The sequence below is a fragment of the Notamacropus eugenii genome, chromosome 5 (genome assembly GCF_028372415.1).
Source record: "Notamacropus eugenii isolate mMacEug1 chromosome 5, mMacEug1.pri_v2, whole genome shotgun sequence".
Lineage (NCBI taxonomy): Eukaryota > Metazoa > Chordata > Mammalia > Diprotodontia > Macropodidae > Notamacropus > Notamacropus eugenii.
Genome location: NC_092876.1, coordinates 300,297,855 through 300,311,641, shown reverse-complemented (window position 1 = coordinate 300,311,641; position 13,787 = coordinate 300,297,855). Strand labels below are relative to the sequence as shown.

Genomic DNA, 13,787 nt, shown 5'->3' with positions numbered 1-13,787 from the left:
GTCCAACACAAAATTTATAAAAAAGGGAAGGGGGAGTGGAAATGGGTCCCTTATTCACCAATCACTGTTCTAAAGCATGCTCCAAGGAGCATCTACTATAGCCAACAAGTGATGTGGGACACAAAAGATAGGAGGGAGGGAAAGAGGAGGCCTAGACATTTTGTAATGACACCTATACAGTTGCTGCCATAGATATCTGGAATTGAGAGAAGGGAAACTTGTACTTTAAAAGAAAGGTGGTGACATGGGTTAATGTAGGTGGAGTTGTGTTTGAGAAGATCCCTATGATCTGGGAAAGGTAAGATACCCAGTTTTCTACACTTTGGTTAGTCAGTTTACATACCTCTTGGGGTCCACAGCCTCAACTTGGGAAAACACTACTCTAGAGAATCATTCATTTATTATCAGTCAAGGTCTGATGCACCTAACTTCTCTGGGCCTCAGTTCCTTCATCTCTAAATTCAGAGCCCCGGAGTAAATGTCGTATACTTTCCCTTCCATGTTTATAAGACATGTCTCCTTGATTAAACTAAAAACTCCTGGAGGACACAGACCATTTTCATTCCTTAATTTGAGAAGTGAAAGGAGGATAAGGAAGGAGAGGATGAGAAGGAGGAGAACAAGGAACCAGCATTCAAATAGTGCTTGAGATTTTGCAAAGCATTTTTACAAATATTGTCTCATTTTATCCTCACAATAATCTTGAGAGATAGACGCTATTATTATATCCATTTTACAAATGAAAGAACTGAGGCAAACAGAAGGTAAGTGACTGGCCGGGAGGGTCACACAGCTAATAAGTGTCTGAGGCAGAGTATGAAATCAGTTCTTCCTGATTCCATGTCCACTGGTCTATCCACTGCACCACCTAACTGCATCTAAGGGCTGAAATGGTGTCACCATCCTTGAGCACCTAAAAATTCCTTGCTGTCTTATTGACTAAATCCACATCCACAAAACATCCATATATATTTCCTACATCACAACCTAGTGGTTATTGAACTGGTCAAACTATTCTTCATAGACTCAGGCATCCAGGTACCTAGTTTGTTGGAGCTGATCATCATTACCCACCATTGCCCTTCTTTTTGCAAAAGCTTTTTTCTTTTTTTTAAACAGGCCTTTTGTTCATCTATACTACTCCAAATACTCCGGTCTATCTGGGTAAAGTGCCCCCACCCCCTACCATGTGTAGTCCTCAGTGTTTCTCCAAGCTTTGGCCCTGCCACTGGCAAGAAAGCTTTATTCGTTCACATATGTATTGGTTCATACAACCCCCATTTCATAAACACAACAGTCATTCAGTCTAGCTCCTTATTCACACTCCCACACAGAGACACACATACTCTGTGTGCGAACTGATGATCCCCCACAAGTTGCTCTCACACACAGAGGGTATAGATTTGCATGGGTTCTTTTTGAAATCTTTGGAGTTTCAACTTTCCTGGGTTTTGCAAATTCAATGGATAAAACTGTGCAATTGCAAGATTCCTTAAAATCCCCCTTCCAGGCTGCCCAACATTTATTTTGGCAGCAGGTACCTGGAGAGTTTCTGAAAGCCTCAGTTTGGCCTGGCCTCAGAGCTACTGGCACAGTAAAGATTAATAAGGCTTATTTAGCTGAACTCCTCACGCTGCAATGTGATCCTTTACCATGAAATGGGCAAGATTCTTTGTTTGCAATGAACAAAAGTGAAGCCAAAAAAGGCTGACTGTGACATGCGAAAATAAGAAACAATCAGGAACTTTGTATGTTTCAGTTGGTAAATTGATGTTTAGAAATTCATGCCCTCTGCCTACCCCTTCTTATTGACAATTCACAAGAATGGACGATCCCAGTCTAAATATGAGCCACAGAGTATTATGGTTTTTTCTTTTCTTTTCTTTTTGAGGCACGTACAAGGCACCAAAGAGATCGTGCATCTTGAATTGTTTCTTCAATAAATCAAGAAAGAGTGATTGAGAAGTATTACCCAATCTAAAAACCTGCTTTAGGAATGGCTGAAAGTTAAGATAACATGAGGAATTTCTAAATATTTATGTTTTCTTCCTTTGGAAACCAAACTGTTCATGTTAGATTGATTATGTAACCAGGCAAAAATCACTTTTTATAGGTGAGGCACAATCAGCGTGGAATTACACTTAAAAAAAGAAAGAAAACTTCCTTTCAGTTACTGGTTGGGAAGCAGAAAGCAGCTGTAAATCAAACAGCATACAACTTCCAGATACCTCTGTGCAAGCAGGTAGGAAGACAGGTCAGCAGACAGCTAAGCCTTTAAAACCCCTGGCATCCTGGAATTCCGGAGAAGCCCTGGATGCCCACGTGCTGGATAACTCCTATCTATTTACACACCACATCCCATCGCGTTCTCCAGAAGAAGAAAAAATCCCAGGCAAACATTCCGTTTGTGAATCAAAGAGCTGACGCTGCCAGCACACAGTCAACTCTATGCAGACATAAACATTAAAAGGGGGGAAATCTGTCCTTACCTAAAAAGCATGGCAGACAGAGCAGGGCAGTGTTTTCACTGTGCGCAACTCAGGGTTTTTCAGTCGGGCAACGCTCTAACGCAATTGCGAGGAGTTCCTGGGGTTTTCGGATCTTCCTTCCAGAGTTTTAATCACCGGCTTCCCCAGTCCGGGTTTAACAGATAGCGCTGTCCAGTCAATATTGGTATGCAGCGCCACATCGGGCAGCCCGCCAACATGAAGGGTTGGAAGAGGCAGGGGTAGAAAACTGACAGCCCAACAAACACACTCCCGGCTTTGTGTCTTTCATGGTGGTGCTAAAAGTGTCATCTTTGATTCTGACAGAGGCTAAAGATAGCCTCTTTTATGACTTTCTCCGCTTCCCCTAGATGCTCTGCTGGCTTGGGTGATGCGGCTGGGAGAGAGGCGTCGGGAGGGGGGGTGTCCCTGGCTAAATAAAAGTTTGTTTTTTTGTCTCCTTGCCCCAAAGTTCTCCCTCGCAATCACATGGCTTTCCTTTCCACCAGCTGCACTTTAAATGTATTTTAATTGGCTGGAATGTAGAAAGAATCCATTTGGCAGTCATTTACATTTGAAGCACGCCCAGGGCAGCTGAAACCGGCCCCAGAAGCAGCCGATTACTTCATCAAAAGCTGTACTTAGAATACCATTGACTCCTACATAACTACAGTCAACTGTATTCTATTGCCGAGGTGAAGTCATTAATAATTTTCTATGAAAATTCTTCATTAATCTAAAAGTTTAAAACAAATCCTCCCTAACCCGTTGGCTACACAACAGTTTCTCTAAAGGATATTTGATTTATGGCGCTAGATTTTATTCCTCCCAAACCCTGATTCTGTGAAGCATTACAAGAGGGTGTAAATAAGTTGGTTTGCCTGAAGTTAATTTAAGTCATTTTCCTTTTGAATAATACCCAGAGAAACATTGTTCTATTACTTCCTTACACTTAGCCGTGTGCTACTATAAATATTGGCAAATACGTGTGGCATTTCCTCTTCCTTTCCATTTTTCAGAGTGGGTTACAATAATTATACCCTGGACTCTGCTAGAACTTGCGACAAATAAATTCACCTGGACTCAAAGTGTTAGAAGAACTTATGCAGAATCTGTGAGCCTAAGAGTTAACGTCCTTCAGGTGGGGAGGGGAGATCCCAAAATGTAACTGGAAAACAAAAGAGAATACATATTGAGAAAAACACAAAAGAGACTCATGAAAAGGCCGTATATGATAAACACACAATCACACAGAAATAAAGTTATGTTAGAGCCATTGTAGCTGCATTTTCAAAGTTTCTTTCTATACACTAAAGTTGTATCTATGTGGAGAAAGTAAACTGTGAAATTTGTCCCAAGAAGTTTCCCCACTCCACCCCCCATTTCTGGTCCTCCGATGAGACAATGGGGAAGAAAATTCTGTGTTTGCAGTCCATATTGTTTGGCCGAGATCAGGATGGGGAAGGGGAAGAGAAAATACTTTAATTAGTTATGAGTTTGAACTTGGACCCGGATCAAAGAAGTCTTTCCAGTAAGTGGAAGAATAGGACACAAGGTGTGAGAAAAGGAGACACATATAGCAGGATATCTGGATCAGCACTAGGATTGTACCTGACAAGAATGAGCAAATTCAGTTCTTGTTGATGATGTTGTCCATATTCCCTCCCCTTGGCCCTCTCTTGGCCTTACATCATTATACTTTCAGTCTTTGGGGGGTAATTAAAATTAAAAATTTTAACAAAGTTTCCATTGTGCAAAACATATAGGGAACTTGCAAGAGGAGCTGACTGTTAACGGAGGCTGCTTTAAACCTAGTGGCTCATGAGCCACATTGAAGTGAAAGGATGAGAAAGTCATTTCTAGAACTTCCCCCTCCCTACTCCAAAGATAACAATAGAGATCAACAGGTTGCTCCACTTCATTATCCTACCTTTAATTTCCCTGTATTGCCTGAGATCTCTTCCTTGGAGTTAGAACTATTAGAGAAAAAAATTTCTCTGTTCCTTATAGAGTTCTTATACATAATTTTCAATCCTATTAACCTTTTTTGACCCAATAGATTCCTTGTACTTTCCAACACAGGTTAATGTTCTCATAAGTTATAAGGCTTCCTTGGATCCTTTCCCCCCTCTTTTATTATAAAATAGGATTGCCCACATCTAAACCCTGCTGAATCCCATATATCTGAATCTTTTCTATTTGTTGACTGGTTCTTAAGGTAAATTTGGATCTTGCATTCCTATTTTTCTTAATCTTTTTCTCTATTTTTTAAAATAAAGTCTTATTTATTCAGGCATGGGATATATTCTGGATCACGAATATTCCCCTCTAAATCTTATCCAGATATTAGAAGGGCATGTTTTCTTCTTTTGGCTAGCAATTCCTCTGCTCCTATTAATCCTAGTCTGGTCATCCAACATCCTAGGGTCCTGGATATTTTGCCCTTAAAGTTATGTTTTAATTCTTTGATTTTAAATACTCCCATGCCCCTTAGACAATTTCATGCTGTGTCAGTCCTTCATCCTTAGCTTGTTTGTAGGTGAGAGAATTGGGCAAAGTCAATAGTTACAACCAGGCTTTAATTATCTAATTGAGTTTTTGCACCATTTTGATAAGAAACTGAGGCAGCAAAGTAGTACAATGGGTAGAGCACTGGGCCTGGAGTCAAAGGGATCTGAGTTCAAATGTAGCCTCAGACACTTAGGGTTTTATGTGACCCTACGCAAGTCACTTAACCTGTTGGTCTCAGTTTCCTCATCTGTAAAATGATCTGGAGAAGGAAATGGGAACCTGCTCTAGTGTTTTTGCCAAGAAAACCCCAAATGGGGTCATGAATAGTTGGCTATAACTGATCGACTGAACAACAAAGGGTTAAACTATGAACCAACTCTTTTTGGAAGGATCCATTCTTGAGGCCAATCCAGATCTACTTTCATCCACAATGAAAGAATCATGGAATCTTATGAGTTGGAAAGAAACTCAGAGGGTCACCTCCTCTAACTTGTATCTAAATATTAACCAATTGAGCCAGATTCCTAGTGACCATTCACTAGGTTTTTGAAGGTTTTTGTACCTTCAATTGCATGTAGTTCATTCTACTTTTAACTGTTATTGCTAGGAGGTTTTTTATTCACATCCTATCATATGTTAGACCCCTTGCTCTTATTTCTTAAGTCAGATCTAGCCCCAGACATTTATTAGGTATGTGACCCTAGATAATTTGCTTAACCTCAGCTTTTTTATTTTTTAAATTGAAATAATAATTGCACCTACATACCATGGTTGTTGTGAGAATATGATGATATAATATTTGTAAAGCACTTTACAAACGTTAAGGTCAATGTAAATACTTATTATTACTGTACATTCTCAGTTAATTCAACCAACACTCATTTTTTAGTGCTCCCTTAGCCTGTAGTAGTTTTTTTGGCTTCTGCTTCATCTCACTGATTCATTATATTAAACATTAAATTCATTGTTTAAAAATCACAGACCTTTTTCATATAAACAAGTTCCTGGCTATTTCTCAACTATCCTTTCTTGTAGAGCTGACTTTGTAAAAATTCAAATATAGGACTTTATATTTATCCCTATTAAATTTATTTGAATTAATATTGGCTCTTTGTACTAGCCTTTGGAGATCTTTTTGACTCCTGAGTCTATTTGGCATTCTTGTAATCAATGGGCATATTATTTTACCAGTTCTGATTATTTAACTCTGCACTATTCCATATAATTCTCTATGCTCCTCTGAACTCTTCATATTCATCATTTCTTATTGTGTAATAATATTCTATTAGATATGTGTACCATAATCTGTTTACCTATTGCTCAATCAATACATACTTTTTTTTTGTTTGTGGTTCAATGCTTTCATAGCCAAAAGTAGCTCATATATAAATCATTCTTAAATAGCATCAATGTAGAGATTAAACATCTCTACAATGTATAGCTGTGGGCAAAATGGTTTGTGTGTAGCCATGGTCTAGCTGTAAGAGTTTAAAGGCCCATGCATGATTTGTTAAATTAAATTCTATCTCCAAGCCTTAAGAGCACCATTGATGGACCCTTTTGAGGGCTGATAGCATATTTGTCATTGGATCGTACAGTAAATGTCCTTTGGTCAACTCTTGCTAGAAGACATTTATTGGGATCTGTCCTTTTCTCTTCCTCCTTCCAGATAAGTTCCTCAACCTTTGAACTTTCTCACCCATTGGTTCTGGCCTGCCTATATTTGGAATTAGACTGAGCCCCAGGAAGAAACATTCAATTTAATCCTTAAGTACCTATTATGTGAAAGGTACCATGCTTTCAGGTGTAGAGTAGGAACTAAGTCAAAGATTCCCAAAGTATAGCACGTATATCACCAGGAGGTAGGTACAATAAGCTATCTAGGATAGTAGATACCAATTGCTAACATTTATATTGTACTTCAGAGTTTGCAAAACATTTTTACCATTATCATATCATTTAACTTTCACAACAACCCCTGCATTTTGGGGTTATCCCATTTTACAGATGAGAAACCTGAGACTAAGAAGTCCCAGGGCCATAGCTAATACATTTCTGAGGTAGGATTTGAACTCAGGTCTTCCTGGCTCCAAGTTCACCTTTATATCTATTGCACTATTTATCCTATTGAGGTATTTCAGAAACTCCAAATCAATAATCAATGGATTAAAAAAAACAAACAAACTTTGGTGTGTCCTTAGAAAAGCACATGCTATTCTAACTAAATATGCTTAAAATGCTCTGACTGCTTTTCGAACAATGCAGAAGTCAATAACTTCAAGATTCATTTCACTGCTTTCTTATAAACACCTGACGACATGGCGACACCAAAAGAAGTCAGGCAGCAAATAGTTTTCTTAATGAAAAAAATATCTCTTTATTTTGTTTCTAATGTATTATTTCTCCAGTCACAAAGGTACCTTGGTATCCTCCTTCATTCCTCACTCTCACTCACACCACATATCCAATCTATTGCCAAATCTTGTCATTTCAGCCTTTGCAACATTTTTCACAAACCATTACTTTACTTCTCTCCACCCCCAAAGTCACCATCATAGTTCAGGTCCCCATCCCCTCTTATCTAAACTATTGCAAATATTGCGATTCTTTTTTGGTTCCCTTACCTCAATTTTCTTTTCACTCTACTGTTTTTATAATTAGCATGCTCCACTCAGAGATCAAAGAGATTTTTCAAAAGCATTTGTTGTTGTTCAGTAACTTCAATCATGTCTGATTCTTTGTGACCCCATTTGCACTTTCATAGCAAAGATACTAGAATGGTTTGCCATTTCCCTCTCTAGCTCAATAAGATAGTATATGCTTATACAATGCAATATTGCATCATCAAAATTTTAATGCAGGGGAAAAATATAAATTTACTATGAATTATTAAATGTAAGATACATCATTTAAAATATATACATATATAATATCTTTGAAATGAAGCCATTTTTTAATTGTTAAAGGATTAAAGAAAGTAGATTTCCAGGGGAGTGCTGAGTAATTTTTTTAAAAGGGGGCAGTAGGCCAAATAAGTTTGGGAACCTCTGTTCATACACAACACTGCTACTCCCAGTTCCAAGCCTTTGTATTGGCTGTCTTCCATGCTTTGAATGATTAGCACCCTTACTTCTGTCTCTTGGCTTAAGACTCAGTTTAAATCTTTCCTTCTTCAGGATACTTTCCTGTATCCCCTCACTTCACATCTGACTGTTTGGCCTTTAAAATACCTTCTGTCTACTCTGGATATATCTTATATGTGCCCAGTTATTTACATGCTATTTTTCCCATTAGAATGAGAGCTTCTTGAGAGTAGGGACAGTGTTATTCCTTTCAATTCCCTCTCTTAGAATGATTCCTGGCACATAGTACACACTTAATAAATACTTGTTACTTGTCTAAAACAATCTACTTTATTTCTTATATGTAGATACATAGTAAACTCTAAATTTTTATTTCATTTTATATTCAATAGAGGGTACAGGAAACTTCACTGGAAATCAAAGAGATATTGGGGGGGGGGGGGAGTTGGGAATCCCTGGTCTAAGCAATCTCTTTCTTCTTATTGGTAACATTCTGAGTTTGCTACCTGAATTACTCTCCTGTGGTTTTGGATCCCTGCTATCCAGGTAGCTCACTTTGGGGATTCCTGTCTATGGATGCTTAACTTCTTTATGTACCTTTGTCTAGTCTCCTTACCATGCTCTAACCTGTGGACTACATAGGCATAGCTACTCTGGTCTGCTCCTCCGATTCTAGCCCTCCTGATCTGACTCTACTAACAGTGCTCAGATCTCTCTTTAGTTTTTTATACTTTTGTATATATCCCTTGGCCTCTTTCTCAAATTTGCTTGAATTCTCCCTTGATCTACTGCTGTTAACTTTTTTTGATGCTAAGAGCAGTGAATTCAAAAGCAATTGCCCACATCATCATACATACAAGGTATGATTATCAGATAAAGGTCAATGTAGGGATCTTTGGAACCCATGGCATGGAAACTCTTCTTTATCAATGGTAGAACTCTGACCATGGTTTCTAGAGCTTCCCTAAAGTGTAAGTCTAGTATATGGAAGGGACCTCTAAGTAGAGCTCCAATCATGGAGCCATTTGGAGTCTTCAGATAACCATCTCTGTAGTATTTCCCAGTGCCTAAAAGGCTCCAGTGTCATTCTGGAATATTGGGAGCTATATGATGAATGTAGAGTAGAAGTAGAAGAAAAAGCAAGGCTGGAAAGATCTGATAGGACCTAGCAGGCCAAGTAGGGCTGATGGTCAGAATCAGATATGTCAGAGTACATGTGCCAGTGTACTGTTCACTCTGGTCCCAGCTCGGTTACATTTAAGAGTGCAGCCTGCAATTTCAGCAGTACAATCCATCCTGGAAGAGACTGAGAATGAGAGGTAGTAAAGGGAAAAGAGTAAATTCTTAGAGTATCTAGCTCAGTGTAAAAACCAAACAGAAGCCAGAGGCAAGAGGAGAATACAAGATCTAGAAGTACAGATTGGCAGCATAGCAGCATCAGATATAAGGGGAAAAACCAGAGAAATATGATATAAGATCCATCACAAGATCAAGAAACCATGTGCCCAAATAGATTTGCGTTTAATCAGAGAGATGTATTTCCAATTTGCCTTCCTGAAAGTGGTATTCAGCCAGCCTCATTTTGAGCCCAAACATCCGTGACTAATCCTAATCCCCTTGCCCTTATGAAAGAGCTTCAGCGTGGACAGCTCCCACCTAACGTTAAGGTTTCAGAGTTGTGTTTGCAAAGCAGTTGAAGTTTATGTTTGAGACACCATATATGGAGGCATACGCCTCCACCATCAGTGCTTCCCCCAGCCAAAGAGTACATCTGATTCCCAGGAATGATCAAAGACAGGCCAGCTGCCCATGCACCTGTGGAACTGTAAATAATTAGCAAAAAGTATCCTGGCAATCCTTCTCTTCTCCCCACAAAATGGGTTGTTTCTATAATAAAAACCAAAAATATCAGACAATGTTGGGAAATATGGTGTCTTTGAGGTACTCTTGGATCTAGCTTATTCTTTCTTCACAGCTGTTTTATGTTTCTCTGTAGACCTTCCTGCCAAGGGCTTTAGTCATTGGCCCAGGATGTAGGGTTTTTTTTTCTCTGCACTTTCATTGAGATGTCCTGCTTGTACATGCTGTGAAGAGTTTAAGGTCTACTCATTGCATCATCCTGTTAGCAAAGCAAACTACCACAGGTGAAGCAGTCAATGAGGAAACTTAGGTCACTGCCTGACATAAAGCCGTTCTGAGAATCCACACTTAAAAATATAAGACTAGGAGGAAGTGTCCTGGAGCCTTTACAGTGAGAAGACCAAACTCAGGACAAACATATTAAAAAAAATTATTCCATCCCCAGAACCTAGCATAGTGGCTGATATATAGTAGGTGTTTAAAATATGCTTGTTAACTGATTACTATAGAACTTCAAGGTTAAAAAAAATAAGCACTTTCCTCAAAACAACCCCCTAAGGTGGTTAGTGTAAGTATTGGTAGCCCCATTTTGCCAAAAAATAAACTGAGTCTTAGTAAGTTGAAATAACTTGCCCATGGTTCCACAACTGGTGTCTGAGCAAAGAAAGGATAACAGATGCGAGACACCAGCAACAAGAAAATTCTGATAACTGAGGCACATAAAGCAAACAAGAAGTAAGACCCAGTCTCTGACAGTACAAAACCTAGGGCTTGCAGGTGGAGAGACAGGTGAGAAGACTGACTGAGTATGACATGAAGAAGCAGAGAGAAAGGCAACTGCCAATGGTCACTTACGTGTGTGGAGGCTAGTAATTGCTTCAATCAACAGTATATCCCAAACAAAAGTCAGTAACTGATGCTTCATGTCCTGTGAACACCTGGAATTTGATTGTCAAAGGACATAGAATATGAATCTCCAACTCTGGTCATTGGTGAGTTTCTCCAATTGAGTGTGAACTGAAGTGATAAAGGCCAGAGACATTACCTTCTGAGGACAGAAGGACTATCTCACAAACTAAAGATGCCCTTGATGGTGTTCACTCATTTTATGTAAAGGATTCTTTCTCATTTATTCCCTTTGTTCCAAGGGGAAATGCATTGATGAAATTTATCTGCTCAGTCCACCAGGGCAAATAAATCTCACCAGCCATTCAAGAGCCAGACTTTTCTCAGAGCTGGATGAGACAGCCTTTTAGTGAAATCAGTGGACTGCTGAGCACTGGGGATTTCAGATCCTGTTTATCAGTGAACAGATAATGATTGATGTTATGGAGGAAAAAAAAACTTCACTTTTATTTGTATTCAGTATCTATCCTTAAGAACCCCAGCGTTACAGTCACTGATAAGAATACAGCTGTGTCTGGATTTCTCTAATACTTCAGTAAGGAATAGATGTGCGTGGTGTGTGGTGGTTATTGGCAAATGAGCATATATGTATTCAACTCTCTATTATCTATACTCATGTAAGATTCATGAAAAATGTTTTAATAATTTAAAAATTCTAGTTAGATTTGAAATATAAAGTATGATTTTTTCAGGAAATTAATCTTCATTGTAAAGGGTGTCCCAAAAGTCTTAGTGCAATTTTAAGCTATTAAAACTTTAATACCTTAAAAATGTATTAATATATCTTGCATGGGATTTTATTAAAATTAAATTGGGACTCCTGTGCACACTGTTTCACCAGGCAGCCCAGGATGATGTTGAGTAACAGGAAGGAGCTTGTGAGGGATAATTATGTATGTTCCACAAAGATCCACATAATCCAACCCTACCCTGTCTATATGACCTTATCTCCTACTATCCAAACTGAACCTTTGGCTTTAATCCTTCCATCTACAATCCCCTGGAACATACCAATGGCACTATCAACTTAGTATATACACACACATATGCATACATACATACATACATGCATAACAGTGGCATTTATGTATGTGTATATATATGTATGTGAATATGTGTGTATTTAACTTACCACAGTGTGTATAGATATTTACATGTATCTCTTTCTCTGTGTACAACCATTGTTCTCCCCAGGACATATTTTGATAAAGTTTATTTTTTATTTTTTTCCAAGTTGATTAATTTATTTGTTTTCAGTTTTCAACATTCACTCCCATAAGTTTTAAATTTTCTTGCCCTTCCCTCCCCAAGATGGCATGAAATCTTATATGGGCACTACACAAACATTCCTATTAAGCACATTTTCACATTAGTCATGTTGCATAGAAGAATTATAGTGAATGGGAGAAATCATGAGAAAAAAACAAAACAAAGCAAAAAGTAACAAAAGAGAAAATATCTGCTTTGTTCTGCATTCTGAGTCCATAGTTCTTTTTCTGGATGTGGATGGTATTATGCATCATGAGTCCTTTGGAAATGTCTTAGGTTCTTGCATTGCTGAGAAGGGCTAAGTCTGTCAAAATCAGTCCTTGCAGATTGTGACTGTTACTATGTATAATGTTCTGGTTCTGCTCCCTTCATTCAGCATCAGTTCATATAAGTCTTTCCAGGTATTTCCAAAGTCTGTGTGCTCATCATTTCTTATAGCACAATAGTATACCATTATGTTCACATACCCAACTTATTCAGCCATTCCTCTTGATTTCCAGTTCTTGGCCACCACACAAAAAAGCTGCTATAAATATTTTTGTACATGTGGATCCTTTTCTCATTTTTATGATGTCTTTGGGATACAGCCCTAGAAGCGATATTGCTGGGTCAAAGGGCATACACATTTTTATAGCCCTTTGGGCATAGTTCCAAACTGCTCTCCAGAATGGTTGGATCAGTTCACATGTCCACTAACAATGAATTAGTGTTCCAACTCTCATATCTTCTCCACCATTTATCATTTTCCTGTTTTGTCATGTTAGCCAATCTGATAGGTGTGTTGTAGCACCTCAGAGTTGTTTTGATTTGCATCTCTCTAATCATTTTTTTGATCTGGAGCATTTTTTTTCATATGACTATAGATAGCTTTAATTTCTTCCTTTGAAAACTGCCTGTTCATATCCTTTGACCATTTATCAATGGGGGAATAACTTGTATTCTTGTAAATTTGAATAGGTTCTCTATATATCTTAGAAATGAGGCCTTTATCACAGACACTACATGGAAAAATTCTTTTTCAGTTTTCTGCTTCCCTCTTAATCTGGGTCGTATTGGCTTTGTTTATGCAAAAACTTTTCAATTTAATGTAATCAAAACTATCCATTTTGCATTTCATAATGTTTTCTATCTCTTGTTTGGTCATAAATTCCTCCATTCTCCATAAATCTGACAAATAAACTATTCCTTACTCCCTTAATTTGTTCATAGTATCAACCTTTATGCCTAGATCATATACCCATTTGAACTTTTTTCTGGTTTATGGTGTCAGGCATTGGTCTATGCCGTTTCTGTCACACTACCTAATGAAGTTTATTTTGCCAAATGATCCCTTCAGTTGTGGTTGAATATGATCATAGACAATACATAATACATACATATATATGCGTATATATACATATAAACACACATATATATGCAGTAACGTATATACATACACATTTTGTAGCAACTTGATTTACTGTGATCATCCTGTTGTTATTAACTGAAATTTACATGGTACTTTATAGTTTCCAAATTATTTTTTAATTTTAGTAGCTCAATTGATTTTCAACAACCTTGTGAGTTAAGTACTACAGGTATCAGTATCTCTATTTTATGTTTGAAGAAAATGGGGTTCAGAAATATTAAGTGACTTGCCTAAGATCATTCAGCTGGTAAATGTCAGAAGTGG

At 38.1% G+C, this 13,787-nt stretch overlaps 1 protein-coding gene across 1 annotated transcript in view; it reads right to left on the bottom strand.

Annotated features, from left to right (window-relative positions):
* The window catches only part of NCKAP5 (NCK associated protein 5), a 1,146,457-nt gene extending 1,142,904 nt beyond the window's left edge, over nucleotides 1-3,553 (bottom strand). The window contains exon 1 of the mRNA XM_072613277.1: nucleotides 2,490-3,553. The gene's annotated coding sequence lies outside the window, so the exon portion shown is untranslated. The remainder of the gene's footprint in view (nucleotides 1-2,489) is intronic.
* Between the last annotated feature and the right edge of the window lie 10,234 nt (nucleotides 3,554-13,787).